Here is a 16983-nt window from a genome sequence, read left to right on the forward strand (position 1 = left end):
CTTTATGTTGTTCGTTATTGTAATCTCTCTCAAACACTTATAGTTTTACAGACATAAATTAGCCAATCATATCTTATTTACTCAACGTGTTCTTTTTGACTTATGTGGTTGATTTCATATTCAGTACTTGATTCTAACTCACATCAATTGGCATCAGAGTAGGATTCATTCAACCAGTTTAAGTTTTCTCATGTTTTTCATATTTTTGAATTGATATTTCTGATTCATACTTTTCTGTAATGTTGATTTAGAAAACTTGTTTCAATTGGTTGTTTTGTTTCAATTTTTCACTATGTTTGTGAGATCGAGTGATTACTGATCAACTTTTGTTTGATTCTTCTTTCAAATCTCTTTTTGAAATCAAAAATCAAGTTTTTCTACACAACAATGGAGAACTTTAACATGAACATGATGTCAAGTTTTTCATACTTGCTTTGATGATCTACGAAGATTCCAATGCTCATTTATGAATATTATGAACAATGGACCGATCGAATGGAGGATTATCTCACTAGAATAGATGAAGATCTTTGGAGGTGTATCACAAGCGGAAACTATCATCCCAAAATGCCTGAACAAGTTGGAACTGCTGGTTCTTCTGCTGATGTTGTTGTGCGAAGGGAAAAACAGGAAACAAATGTTCAGAAATGCATTCATGAACTACGTGGTGCTCTTCCACCAGTAGTTTACAACTATGTTCAAAGTTGTAAAATAGATAAGGAGATTTAGGACACAATGAAAGAAAAATATTAAGGCAATGAAAAGACAAAGAAAACCATTGAGTTATACTATGATCGCTTGAACGAATTGATATTCAAGTGTCCTCGTTATGGTGTTACTCGTTCGAATCTGGAATACAATCTGAATTTTCTGACGGGAATGCAAAAAGAATGGAGGAACATTAGCCTGATGATCAAAACTCAACAAAGTTTCGATGGTTATTCGTTGGCTGATTTGTATAATGTTCTTAAGGCCCATGAAAGTGATATTAATGAAATTGCTGAAGAAGGAATGTTGAGATAGGAGGACCTTTAGCTCTGATGTCGAAAGTGACTACCAAGGACTCTGAAGTCGAATTCGGTGAACAAGATGACCTTGAAAAAGAAGGATTTCTGGTTAATTCTGAAGATGAAGCGTTAGCTTTCTGTTCGAATAAAAAAGTGAAAAAGTTCTTCAAAAAGCCATTCAACCCGAAGTACAAGAACAACAATGAGTTCAATGGGAATAACTCACTAGGAAAAGGTGTAAGGGTCGAGTCGAAGGAGGAGAAGAAGGAAGTAAAGAATGTGGTTGAAAAGAAGCAAATGAAGCTCAAAGGGTATTCGGGCTGTGATTGCAATTATTGCAATGGTTCCAAATCACTTGGCAAAAGAATGTATGTTGCGAAATAATGAGGAGAAGAAGGAGAGAGTGAAAGATGAAGCATACTATGCTGGGAAGATTGAGGAGTTGAAGGCTCGGACCAATGGTGTAACAACCCATTCTTTCGGGTCAATAAAAGTCAATGAAATTCACACTAGTTCAATCAAAGCTTACATTAGATCAAACAATGAGTTGCACTAAGCACACCTAAGCGTACAAATTAGCTTGAATCATAATATATATTTTTAAATGAAAGCCAATACCGAAAATCCTAACCTGTTACAAATGAAAATTCACATCCACAACCCATGTTGCAATTACAACATCTATAGACTTAAGGGTTGTTTATAACATAGTAATTAAGCATGGTTTGAAACCTAGGTTAATTTATGTTAGTATAAAATTATATATACATCAAAGGATTAAGGGCTAAAACATAAATATACACCTCATAAAGGTGTTCTTGACCATAGAAATCAAAAATAGCATGAAATCGGTTTAAGGAATCTAACATGGGTGATGTATTCGGCCATCAAAACCAAACAAATTGTGTTCTAGGTCTTGGTATGACCGAACACACAAGAATAAGGTCCATTAGGACAAAATTCCCCAAGGTCCAGCCCAATAAGGACCGAACACCCCCCTCTCTCTCTCTCTCTCTATATATATATATATATATATATATATATATATATATATATATATATATATATATATATATATGTGTGTGTGTGTGTGTGTGTGTTTACCCAATTTCCCCATTCATTTCCCACTTTTGCCACCGAACTCTTGCAAAAATTTATCTCAAAAGTCATAAGAATTTTACCCAAATCTTCATCCTATCTTCAAATCTACAACCTAATTCATCAAAACCACCTTCAAATCTTCATATATTCTTCAAATCTTCAAGCACCCCCTCAAGAACACAAGAACACCACTGAATTCATCCCATTCCCCCACCGAAAACTCAATTTCCCACCGAAATCATCCTCCCCTTATTTCCAAATATTCCGAATTAATTTGTAAGCACTATTTGCTTAATTAATTATTCAATTCACTATTTAAATTAATTAATTATTAATTTAAATACACGATGAATATGATTATTTTTAGGGTAACGTTATTAGCGCGTACGCTTACCCGGGAATCGTTTCTACAACACGTTAAATTCTGACGCCAACACACATTCGAGGTGAGTTCATACCCCTATATTTTTAACGTTTTTAATGTGTTTAGGGGGAGAATACAAGTAAAACACGAAGGCTATTGTGTTATACAAATATTTTAAAATATTTTAAAAACCTTTGCAATCGTTTCAAAACGAGCATTCGCTACACTTCCTTAAAATATTTTATATATTTCAACCCTTTTGTAATATGTCGAGCATAAGGGTAATTACTTATACAATTAAATTGCATATGTTTTTATTTCAACAGGAAACATACATTTAAACTATAGTCGATATAGTTGGGATTCGTTACATTATTTTACTAAGTACGATATACGAAACAAGAACGCACAATCAAACTATAATAGGTATAGTTTGGAAATCACTACTCTAGTACATTGATACATATACACTCTAATAAAATAATTATTTAAGTATAATTATTTTACACTACACGATACTTTAATACGAGACAATACTTACTATTTTCTAATACAAGAGAACACTACGACACTATAACACTACACGTAAACTAGTTGATACAGGGTTGTGAGGCACTACTTCACTAGTATCCTTTAGGGTACGGAACTAAATCCTATAAAGTATAACCAGAGTCCCCCGGAGGGACAGCGTGACAGTTGTGTATAGATCTATACGAGACTGGCAATCCCACACCAGAGCTGCTTGCAATAGCTAGGACGACAGACCTGAGGTGACAAATGTCATAATTATCGGATGCCTGAAGAACGTCTTAGAGGTCACTAGGTCATATCAACATGGTTATATGAAACTCACAACAGTATAACTAACACATATGTTTATGGGATCAACAGTACTTCAATAGTTTTATTTAAATTAATAAAACTATAGTACACTACAATTGGTGGTAACCAAGCATTCATATAAGTTATTCATCCAAACATTACTATAGTATACTACTTTTACTACAACCGGTAATATCTAGGGTTACATACAAAGGCTTCACACAAATACGAACACAATACACTGTTTTCTAACACAGAGTACACTAGTACAATATACAATATACAAATACAAGGAACATACATGACTACACCACATTCACAATAGAAAATATTGGATTTTCTTGAGAAGCACACTAGCATCTTCAAAGTACAAAGACAAGTTTTGCAGTACAAAAACATACATATGAACTCACCAACTTAAATTTTGATACACTTTCAAAATCACTTGTATTCTCAGGGAACCGATAAGACAGGTACACCCGTGTGGCAACCCGAATTTTTTTTGCTTTAAAAGCCAGTCCAAGCAACCTTAAGTTAGACTCACTCTTGCTAACATTGGGCATTGTTTAGAGTCTGTTTGAGTGTACTGAGCCCAATACACTCAAGGAATGAGTGCTAGGAAGTACCAGCTAGAACCACTGAACAATGATCGAGCCTAAAACACCAACACCATGAGTTCACGGCCACCACATTGTAGTTTACGACCTTAAACTCCATATGGGCCATAAACTCACCCCATATATACAAAGTTTGACCATTTCTTTTATTTCTTTCCATCTTTGGCCGATTTTCCTCCATTCTCTCTCAAGTACCAACCAACTTTCCATCCTTAGATCATCAAACGTGTAAGTGTTCTATCCCTTTATTAGTTGATACACCTTATTAACTAGCTTCATACATGGATTTCATCCATGAAAATCATGTTTGTTTAGATCTTCAAGAAACACCAAGAATACACACCACTGTTCTTGGATCTTAAACTCTCAATCAAGCTTCTAGATTGTAAGTACACTTATCCTAGCTTGTTATACACTTGAAAGATCTTGTTTTACACCTAGAAATCACAATGAAACACATGATCAAAGGTGTTTACGGCCAAGGCATGTTCTTGGGCCGTAAACCCTAAAAGATGGGGCAAATTGAACCCTAGTCCCTCCCTTAGCCTTGGACACTAGTCTAGATCACATCCTAGAAGTATTTAGCACCTTAAGCATCAAAAAGACCATGAATACATAGAGTTTACGGCCGTAAACCCATGAGGAATGGTCCATAGGCCGTAAACTCTATAAAGGAGTGAGATTGTGCCACCATGACTTCCTAAGGCTTAGACTTGAAGTAAGGATGCTTCTTTATGACTTATAAGACCTCAATACACAAAATGATACTTAATACCATGAGTTTACGGCCGTAAACTCATGGGGAAATGACCATGGGCCGTATACTCATGAGTTGTTACCATTTGGACGATAAACTCAATAGCAATGCCTTACAACCCTTAGATGCAACCCTATGTTCTTATAACACTTGAATCCAAGTGTTTTCCTTGTTCTAGGGTGATTATACTTGTCTAATTAGTGTTTTAATCACTAATTATATACATATATATGTCTTTATATGTTATTAGGATTGTTGTGTGTGTCCAAGTCTTCACTTGACACCTAACACTTTATCCGACACTTCCGTACAATTCACTCACTACAGGTGAGTTCATACCCCCTTAACAAACCTTTTAAATACTTTTAAATGCTTTTATGGGGGGGGGGGAATACAAGTTGAAAATCATAGTTATTATATCAATTGTATGTGATAATAACTATCAAACATATGGAATCGCTATACTTTCAAACTGTCTTATCAAACAAACTACTTTTAAATCGTTTTATAAACTGACATCAAGTCATGATTAATTAATGTTTCAAACCCTTTAAATGTATTACAAAACCTTCTTTCAACTTGTGTATTGATAAAAAGCATATCTATACACTTATGTAGTAAAAATATGTATTGATAAGATAGTTGTGACTTCAGCTCCAACACTTTTGTGTAGCAAAAGTGTATAAACATACATGGACTTTTCAAACTAAATTACTAGTAAACTATAACAGGTATAGTTTAGGAGATACTACTTGCTATACCCGATACAAAGGGAACATACAAGAGTCAGTTCATTCATGAGTCTATACAAATATACTACATACTATATGAAAAGATACTATTACATCCTATATGAAGAGATACTATTACATACTATATGAAGAAATACTTCTACATACTATACGGGACTTACCTTTCTACACCCGGCTGTTAGCTACAATGGGAAACTGCACATCGACGGATGTCTACGGTTGTAGTGTTCTGCGAGTTTCCATGTTGTCTTTATCCTAAGACAAAAGGATACGATTTAAATGATTATATATATTTCCTATTACTTTTAGCTTGTGACACATTCACATAAACGATGAGGTAGACTATATTTTAATAATAATAGTTGTACATGGGAAAAACCTTCATTCATATAGAGAAGCGAACCTTCAAAACAGTCGGGTCTTGGTAGAAGACTACTTTTTAAACTAGTAGCAAATATGGGATTTTCTAGGGTTTTCATACTTATACACACTTTTTCATCAAACATCTACAAGTCTTTTCTTTACGAGTTTTACAAGTCAATGACAATAATATACTTATGAATTCACCAGCTTAAATGCTGATCTACGCTTCCAAAATAACTTATGTTCTCAGGTCACCAGTAGACAGGTACGATGACCAGGTTTTGAGAAGACGGAGCAGTCAAGACTCGTCTTTTATTTTGATTACTTATATTCATGTCTTATTCTATGAAAGAACACACTTGTATTACAACTATACTATTAATGCAATAGATGATGTTGTTTCTTGTTTACTACTTTACACTGTTGTGATACTTTACATGACGTCCTCCGCTCCAGAACGTTTCCGCCGTTCTTGGTTTTGGGGTGTGACAGATTGGTATCAAAGCTTTGTTTATAGTGAATTGAGTATATCAACCCATAAAAGATATACTAACTATAAATACAATGGGATTAAACTACTCTGACCAAGAGTTTATACTTTTAAATAATAAAATATTTAACCAAGTATACATGCCTGCATTCATACTAAAATCAGTGTCACAATGATAAAAACAAAAGTATTACGATTGTTAGATATCTCAAGTAAGCTCGGGGATGTATGGTTAGTCCTGGGAGTGGCATAGCCTGATCAACTATGCTGGTCCGAGGAGTGATTAGCATATGCCCAAGAATGGTTGTGATATGGCAACAAGTCTAGAAACTTACCAGCACTACTACAATGATAACATTAGAGCAGAATATAAACCTAAAATACTATAGGAGTATTTTGTGTTACTATAGTTAGTTGTTTGAGAACTAAAAAGGTCTTTATTAGTCGGTCAACGGTTTCTAAGTGGATACGCTGAGGTTATATGTAACTAAGATATCATAGACTGAGAATCTGTGATCTTTGCTTTCCTCCATGTTCTTTGTTTGGTTGTGGGTTTAAGGTTAGGGGCACTTATTTGAAGGTCTATCCTGTTTTGATTACATATAACCGGTATGCACTTTACAAGTATTGAAGTAACTGATGAAGATTATCTTATAATTATCTAGTTAGTACGTCTAGTAATTATTTCTTTATCCCCATTTCTCGCGTAGATAACATGGCTCGACCCCATCCCCACGGCGACCCATACCTTCCGAACGAAGGCAATGACGGATGGTTTGAAAAAGAGCCAGAAGATGATCATTAAATCCCTTTGGATGATCACCATGTTGAAGGCCTTTCGGATGGTGCTAACTACGAGCCCGAGGTTGAGAACCTACCCCCGGTGGCTCCCAACCCAATTCCTAACCCTCGTCTGGCTTTTCATGGCCCAACGCCTCCTTGGGTAGAATGGTTGGAGACATGGAGCGAAGAGAAAGATCAACCTATGTCGTTAAATGGAACTGAAGCTTCTATAACATAAGAGAAGGAGGCTCAGCAGAGCGGGTTCTACCAATCCTGGTCCACAGGGTTGCCCGAAACATAATACTGATTATACTAGCTCTCCATCGCATCACATATGTTGATGCCAATGCAAGAATGCATACCATCCGCACCAATCGGCTTGAAAATGCTCATGAGAAGTCTAGGAAAGACCACGACACCCTACTACAAGCACTAGCTGAAACCCGAGCCGAAGTCATAGAGCTCCGAGTACGCCAGAGGGTGTACGAAAGACTCATGCTTGATATGGAGTGCCAACTGGCTGAACTAAGGGTTCACTAGAGGGATGACCATCGTCAGTAGGAGATACTTTACTTTCTTTCCTTGTTATAAGGAATCGTTTTCCTGTCTATGCCATGTGTAGCACTTTTCTATGTATCTACCCCAGTACCGTAAGTCCTATTAGTTAGGCCCTTATGCTGTCAGAATTTTTCTACTCGGGTATGATGTATGGCCTTCTACAAGGTCAATTTTCCCAAACTTATTACATCGTGAATATCAATGATATTGACAGTAGGGTAGATCCCCGACAAACCTTGTTCAAACACTTTCATTTATCTATCATTAGGACTCTATAGAATTCATGCTATCACCTGTTGTTGAACTATGGCGATTTAGTTCATAGGACACGTTCATTTTCTATACAATTGGGTTCTTATCACTGTCTTTATCCTTTCAACTTATAGTCAAAAATATTGCCTCGTCGAAACCCAAGATATAACAATGGTGACGAAGCACCAATACCACCTCCACCTCCTCAATTCGACGCTGCTATGTTCCAAGCAGTTGTCACGGCGGCCGTAGCGGCTGCCATGTTGCGCATCAATACTCCTGTCCCTAGTGAATCGGGAATTGGTGCACCTATTTCCAACCATGGAGAGAGTCATGGGCACCCCCGAGAATGCACCTACAAAGATTTTACAAACGCCAAACCCAGGAATTTCAATGGAACTGGAGGGGTTATGATTTTAAGGCCGTGGATTGAATAGACAGAAGCAGTCTTTGAAATATGCGCCTGCCCAGAGAACAACAAGGTCAAGTTTGCTACTTGTACCTTTTCCGACATGGATTTAACTTGGTGGAATGGACACGTTAAGTCACTGACTCTAATAGTGGCAAATTTGATAAGCTGGGAGAACTTAAAAATCATGCTGATGAGAGAGTACTGTCCACGAGGAGAAATGCAAAAACTCGAGCAGTAACTCTAGAATCTTAGAATGGTTAGTACTGATATATCAGCATATACGAGTAGATTCTGCGATCTGGAAATTCTATTCCCGGATATGGTTGCTCCTGAGAGCAAGAAAATAGAGAGGTTTATTTGGGGACTGTCTCCCCAAATTCATTCAAGTGTGTTAGCATCAAGGCCTGATACTTTTGACAGTGCCAAAGTACTGGCACAATCTATTATCGACCATGGAAACTATAAGAGTTCAATAATTGCTGCACCAGATCAACAAAAGGGAAACAACGACAACAACAGGAAGCAGGGCTGGAACAAGAGGAAAGAAGAGTCCTCATAAGAACCCTCAAAGAAACAACAGATAGTTACAATTAATGCGGTCACTGTACCTACTAATCTCTTACCAGGTAAGCCTTACGCTGGTAATCTCCCAAAATGCAACAGATGCAGTTTCCATCACAATGGACCCTGCCGCGAATTGTAGTGCTCCAACTGCAATAGAAAGGGGCACACTGCCCATTTCTGCAAGGCTCCAGCAAGGCCGATCACTCAAATTCCCGGTGCTGGTGTGGGCCAAGCTTGCTACGAATGTGGCGAGATGGGTCACTTCAAAAGAGACTACCCGGGGACAGCTAATGCTGGCGCAGACGGAAAGATTCTAATGATCATCGCCACTGGAGAGAGACTATTCCGGACCCACGTTAAAAATTCTAGTATGTTTGGTAACATTTATGTTAGACTCCTAAACTTTTAAAAACTGGTGCAACTAGAGTCGTATTTTTTGCGAGATTCCATTAGTCTTAGGGACTGTCGTGCTGCCTGTACTGGCTTTTTGCAGTATACCTTGTTCCCAGCGGTTGTATCATAGATGAAATTAATGTACTGAAAACTCTTTCATCGAGTGCACCGTATTGCTTTTGTAACACCTCTATGATATAGTCTAATGTCTTTATTTCCAAGTGAGTCCGATGTTATCATATAACTTGAGTCAATTCGATCCTCATGGTGCCAATTTCGTGCGAAATTCTTTTCCCCGTAATCGACGTTTTATCAAAGCCGTCATTCCCGAAATTTGAGGTACTCATGCATAGGGCGCCTTATGTTTCGTAACTTTCTCGAAATAACCACAACAAACCTCACCGGAGTACCATTCGTACAGTACGTCAAGTTCAACCCGAAGAATTATACGGTTGGTCTATCGCTGAAGAAAGTATATGCAAGGGTAGTATATAATCAAGGTTCTACAGACTTAGAATTGATGATTCCGCTTTAATTTCTTTTCCTTGTTTGGATGTTTGCTTAAAGAAGAATCATTTATTCGACTGCCTGCTCAATCTTAATTATATATGACTCAAATACACGAAGTTGTGATTGATGGACCAAATATGACTTCTGATATGAACTTAAGGACGGAGACTGCTCAAGACTACGAGTGATCGTGCGGCCATGCGACTAAACTTAGAAGCCAAACTAAGACTTCCCGCCGATCAAGACAGGAGATGCAGATGGAACAAAAGTACTTGTCCTTCCCGTAATTCATGAGTATTCACTTCCGAATCTGAATTTCGAGACGAAATTCTCTTTAACAGGGGGATGATGTGACAACTCGAAATTTTTTTGCTTTACAAGCCAGTCCAAGCAACCTTAAGTCAGACTCACTCCTGCTCACATTGGACATTGTTTAGAGTCTGTTTGAGTGTTCTGAGCCCAATACACTCAAGGAATGAGTTCTAGGAAGTACCAGCAAGAACCACTAAACAATGATCGAGCCTAAAACACCAACACAATGAGTTCACGGCCACCACATTGGAGTTTACGGCCGTAAACTCCATGTGGGCCGTAAATCTCTCCCCATATATACAAAGTTTGACCATTTCTTTCATTTCTTTCCTTCTTTGGCCGATTTTCCTCCATTCTCTCTCAAGTACCAACCAACTTTCCATCCTTAGATCAGTAAAAGTGTAAGTGTTCTATCCCTTTATTAGTTTATACACCTTATTAACTAGCTTCATACATTGATTTCATCCATGAAAATCATGTTTGTTTAGATCTTCAAGAAGCACCAAGAACACACACTAGTGTTCTTGGACCTTAAACTCCCAATCAAACTTCTAGATTTTAAGTACACTTATCCTAGATTGTTATACACTTGAAAGAGCTTGTTTTACACCTACAAATCAAAATGAAACACAAGATCAAAGGTGTTTACGGCCAAGGCATGTTCTTGGGCCGTAAACCCTAAAAGATGGGGCAAATTGAACCCTAGTCCCACCCATAGCCTTGGACACTAGTCTAGATCACATCCTTGAAGTATTTAGCACCTTAAGCATCAACAAGACCATGAATACATTGAGTTTACGGCCGTACACCCATGAGGAATGGTCCATAGGCTGTAAACTCTATAAAAGACTGAGATTGTGCCACCATGACTTCCTAAGGCTTAGACTTGAAGTAAGGATGCTTCTTTATGACTTATAAGACCTCAATACACAAAATGATACTTAATACCATGAGTTTACAGCCGTAAACTCATGGGGAAATGGCCATGGTCCGTAAACTCATGAGTTGTTACCATTTGGACAATAAACTCAATAGCAATGCCTAACAACCCTTAGATGCAACCCTAAGTTCTTATAACACTTGAATCCAAGTGTTTTCCTTGTTATAGGGTGATTATACTTGTCTAATTAGTGTTGTAATCACTAATTATATAAATATATATGTCTTTATATGTTATTAGGATCGTTGTGTGTGTTCAAGTCTTCACTTGACACCTAGCACTTTGTCTGACACTTCCATACAATTCACTCACTACAGGTGAGTTTATACCCCCTTAACCAACCTTTTAAATGCTTTTACATTCTTTTAAATGCTTTTATTGGGGGGGGGGATACAAGTTAAACATCATAGTTATTATATCAATCACATGTTATTAATAACTATCAAACATATGGAATTGCTATACTTTCAAACTGTCTTATCAAACAAACTACTTTTAAATCGTTTTATAAACTGACATCAAGTCATGATTAATTATTGTTTCAAACCCTATAAATGTATTACAAAACCTCCTTTCAACTTATGTATTGTTAAAAACCATATCTATACACTTATGTAGTAAGTATATAAATATGTATTGATAAGATAGTTGTGACTTCAGCTCCAACACTTTTGTGTAGCAAAAGTGTATAAACATACATGGACTATTCAAACTACATTACTAGTAAACTATAACAGGTATAGATTAGGAGATACTACTTGCAATTCCTAGTACAAAGGGAACATACAAAAGTCAGTTCATTCATGAGTCTATACAGACATACTACATACTATATGAAGAGATACTATTACATATTATATGAAGAGATACTAATACATACTATATGAAGAGATACTATTACATACTATATGAAGAAATACTTCTACATACTATACAGGACTTACCATTCTACACCCGGCTGTTAGCTACAGTGGGAAACTACACATCGACGGATGTCTACGGTTGTATTGTTCGGTGAGTTTCCACGCCGTGTTTATCCTAAGACAAAAGGATACGATTTAAATGATTATATAACTTTCCGATTACTTTTAGATTGTGACACATTCACATAAACGATGAGGTAGACTATATTTTAATAATAATAGTTGTACCTGGGAAAAACCTTTGTGCATACAGAGAGGCGAACCTTCAAAATAGTCGGGTCTTGGTAGAAGACTACATTTTATACTAGTAAGAAATATGGGATTTTCTAGGGTTTTAATACTTATACAAACTTTTTCATCAAACATGTACAAGTCTTTTCTTTACAAATTTTATAAGTCAATGACAATAAAATACTTATGAATTCACCAGCTTAAATGCTTATCTATGCTTCCAAAATAACTTATATTCTCAGGTCACCAGTAGACAGGTACGATGACCAGGTTTTGAGAAGACGGAGCAGTCAAGACTCGTCTTTTATTTTGATTACTTATTTTCATGTCTTATTCTATGAAAGAACACACTTGTATTACAACTATACTATTAATGCAATGGATGATGTTGTTGCTTGTTTACTACTTTACACTGTTGTGATACTTTACATGACGTCCTCCGCTCTAGAACGTTTCCGCCGTTCTTGGTTTTGGGGTGTGACAGATTGGTATCAAAGCTTTGTTTATAGTGAATTGAGTATATCAACCCATAAAAGATATACTAACTATAAATACAATGGGATTAAACTACTCTGACCAAGAGTTTATACTTTTAAATAATAAAATATTTAACCAAGTATACATGCCTGCATTCATACTAAAATCAGTGTCACAATGACAAAAACAAAAGTATTACGATTGTTAGATATCACAAGTAAGCTCGGGGATGTATGGTTAGTCCTGGGAGTGGCATAGCCTGATCAACTATGCTGGTCCGAGGAGTGATTAGCATATGCCCAAGAATGGTTGTGATATGGCAACAAGTCTAGAAACTTACCAACACTACTACAATGATAACATTAGAGCAGAATATAAACCTAAAACACTATAGGAGTATTTTGTGTTACTATAGTTAGTTGTTTGAGAACTAAAAAGGTCTTTATTAGTCGGTCAACGGTTTCTAAGTGGATACACTGAGGTTATATGTAACTAAGATATCATAGACTGAGAATCTGTGATCTTTGCTTTCCTCCATGTTCCTTGTTTGGTTGTGGATTTAAGGTTAGGGGCACTTATTTGAAGGTCTATCCTGTTTTGATTACATATAACCGGTATGCACTTTACAAGTATTGAAGTAACTGATGAAGATTATCTTATAAGTATCTAGTTAGTACGTCTAGTAATTATTTCTTTATCCCCATTTCTCGCGTAGATAACATGGCTCGACCCCATCCCCACGGCGACCCATACCTTCCGAACGAAGGCAATGATGGATGGTTTGAAAAAGAGCCAGAAGATGATCATTAAATCCCTTTGGATGATCACCATGTTGAAGGCCTTTCGGATGGTGCTAACTACGAGCCCGAGGTTGAGAACCTACCCCCAGTGGCTCCCAACCGAATTCCTAACCCTCGTCCGACTTTTCATGGCCCGACGTCTCCTTGGGTAGAATGGTTGGAGACATGGAGCGAAGAGAAAGATCAACCTATGTCTTTTAATGGACCCGGAGCTTCTATAAGATAAGATAAGGAGGCTCAGCAGACCGGGTTCTGCCAATCCTGGTCCGCAGGGTTGCCCAAAACGAAATACGGATTAGACTAGCTCTCCATCGCATCACAGATGTTGATGCCAATGCAAGAATGCATACCATCCACACCAATCGCCTTGAAAATGATCATGAGAAGTCTGAGAAAGACCACGATGCCCTACTACAAGCACTAGATGAAACCCGAGCCGAAGTCATAGAGCTCCGAGTACGCCAGAGGGTGTACGAAAGACTCATGCTTGATATGGAGCGCCAACTGGCTGAACTAAGGGTTCACTAGAGGGATGACCGTCGTCAGTAGGAGATACTTTACTTTCTTTCCTTGTTATAAGGAATCGTTTTCCTGTCTATGCCATGTGTAACACTTTTCTATGTATCTACCGCTTCCGAATCTGAATTTCGAGACGAAATTCTCTTTAACAGGGGAATGATGTGACAACTTGAAATTTTTTTGCTTTACAAGCCAGTCCAAGCAACCTTAAGTCAGACTCACTCCTGCTCACATTGGACATTGTTTAGAGTCTGTTTGAGTGTTCTGAGCCCAATACACTCAAGGAATGAGTGCTAGGAAGTACCAGCACGAACCACTAAACAATGATCGAGCCTAAAACACCAACACAATGAGTTCACGGCCACCACATTGGAGTTTACGGCCGTAAACTCCATGTGGGCCGTAAATCTCACCCCATATATACCAAGTTTGACCATTTCTTTCATTTCTTTCCTTCTTTGGCCGATTTTCCTCCATTCTCTCTCAAGTACCAACCAACTTTCCATCCTTAGATCAGTAAAAGTGTAAGTGTTCTATCCCTTTATTAGTTTATACACCTTATTAACTAGCTTCATACATTGATTTCATCCATGAAAATCATGTTTGTTTAGATCTTCAAGAAGCACCAAGAACACACACTAGTGTTCTTGGACCTTAAACTCCCAATCAAACTTCTAGATTTTAAGTACACTTATCCTAGATTGTTATACACTTGAAAGAGCTTGTTTTACACCTACAAATCAAAATGAAACACAAGATCAAAGGTGTTTACGGCCAAGGCATGTTCTTGGGCCGTAAACCCTAAAAGATGGGGCAAATTGAACCCTAGTCCCTCCCATAGCCTTGGACACTAGTCTAGATCACATCCTTGAAGTATTTAGCACCTTAAGCATCAACAAGACCATGAATACATTGAGTTTACGGCCGTACACCCATGAGGAATGGTCCATAGGCCGTAAACTCTATAAAAGACTGAGATTGTGCCACCATGACTTCCTAAGGCTTAGACTTGAAGTAAGGATGCTTCTTTATGACTTATAAGACCTCAATACACAAAATGATACTTAATACCATGAGTTTACAGCCGTAAACTCATGGGGAAATGACCATGGTCCGTAAACTCATGAGTTGTTACCATTTGGACGATAAACTCAATAGCAATGCCTAACAACCCTTAGATGCAACCCTAAGTTCTTATAACACTTGAATCCAAGTGTTTTCCTTGTTATAGGGTGATTATAATTGTCTAATTAGTGTTGTAATCACTAATTATATAAATATATATGTCTTTATATGTTATTAGGATCGTTGTGTGTGTTCAAGTCTTCACTTGACACCTAACACTTTGTCTGACACTTCCATACAATTCACTCACTACAGGTGAGTTTATACCCCCTTAACCAACCTTTTAAATGCTTTTACATGCTTTTAGATGCTTTTATGGGGGGGGGATACAAGTTGAACATCATAGTTATTATATCAATCAGATGTTATTAATAACTATCAAACCTATGGAATTGCTATACTTTCAAACTGTCTTATCAAACAAACTACTTTTAAATCGTTTTATAAACTGACATCAAGTCATGATTAATTATTGTTTCAAACCCTTTAAATGTATTACAAAACCTCCTTTCAACTTATGTATTGTTAAAAACCATATCTATACACTTATGTAGTAAGTATATAAATATGTATTGATAAGATAGTTGTGACTTCAGCTCCAACACTTTTGTGTAGCAAAAGTGTATAAACATACATGGACTTTTCAAACTACATTACTAGTAAACTATAACAGGTATTGTTTAGGAGATACTACTTGCAATTCCTAGTACAAAGGGAACATACAAAAGTCAGTTCATTCATGAGTCTATACAGATATACTACATACTATATGAAGAGATACTGTTACATACTATATGAAGAGATACTAATACATACTATATGAAGAGATACTATTACATACTATATGAAGAAATACTTCTACATACTATACAGGACTTACCATTCTACACCCGGCTGTTAGCTACAGTGGGAAACTGCACATCGACGGATGTCTACGGTTGTATTGTTCGGTGAGTTTCCACGCCGTGTTTATCCTAAGACAAAAGGATACGATTTAAATGATTATATAACTTTCCGATTACTTTTAGATTGTGACACATTCACATAAACGATGAGGTAGACTATATTTTAATAATAATAGCTGTACATGGGAAAAACCTTCGTGCATACAGAGAGGCGAACCTTCAAAATAGTCGGGTCTTGGTAGAAGACTACATTTTATACTAGTAAGAAATATGGGATTTTCTAGGGTTTTAATACTTATACAAACTTTTTCATCAAACATGTACAAGTCTTTTCTTTACAAATTTTACAAGTCAATGACAATAAAATACTTATGAATTCACCAGCTTAAATGCTTATCTATGCTTCCAAAATAACTTATATTCTCAGGTCACCAGTAGACAGGCACGATGACCAGGTTTTGAGAAGACGGAGCAGTCAAGACTCGTCTTTTATTTTGATTACTTATTTTCATGTCTTATTCTATGAAAGAACACACTTGTATTACAACTATACTATTAATGCAATGGATGATGTTGTTGCTTGTTTACTACTTTACACTGTTGTGATACTTTACATGACGTCCTCCGCTCCAGAACGTTTCCGCCGTTCTTGGTTTTGGGGTGTGACAGATTGGTATCAAAGCTTTGTTTATAGTGAATTGAGTATATCAACCCATAAAAGATATACTAACTATAAATACAATGGGATTAAACTACTCTGACCAAGAGTTTATACTTTTAAATAATAAAATATTTAACCAAGTATACATGCCTGCATTCATACTAAAATCAGTGTCACAATGACAAAAACAAAAGTATTACGATTGTTAGATATCACAAGTAAGCTCGGGGATGTATGGTTAGTCCTGGGAGTGGCATAGCCTGATCAACTATGCTGGTCCGAGGAGTGAGTAGCATATGCCCAAGAATGGTTGTGATATGGCAACAAGTCTAGAAACTTACCAAC

Source organism: Lactuca sativa, chromosome 3, assembly GCF_002870075.4.
Source record: "Lactuca sativa cultivar Salinas chromosome 3, Lsat_Salinas_v11, whole genome shotgun sequence".
Taxonomy (NCBI): domain Eukaryota; kingdom Viridiplantae; phylum Streptophyta; class Magnoliopsida; order Asterales; family Asteraceae; genus Lactuca; species Lactuca sativa.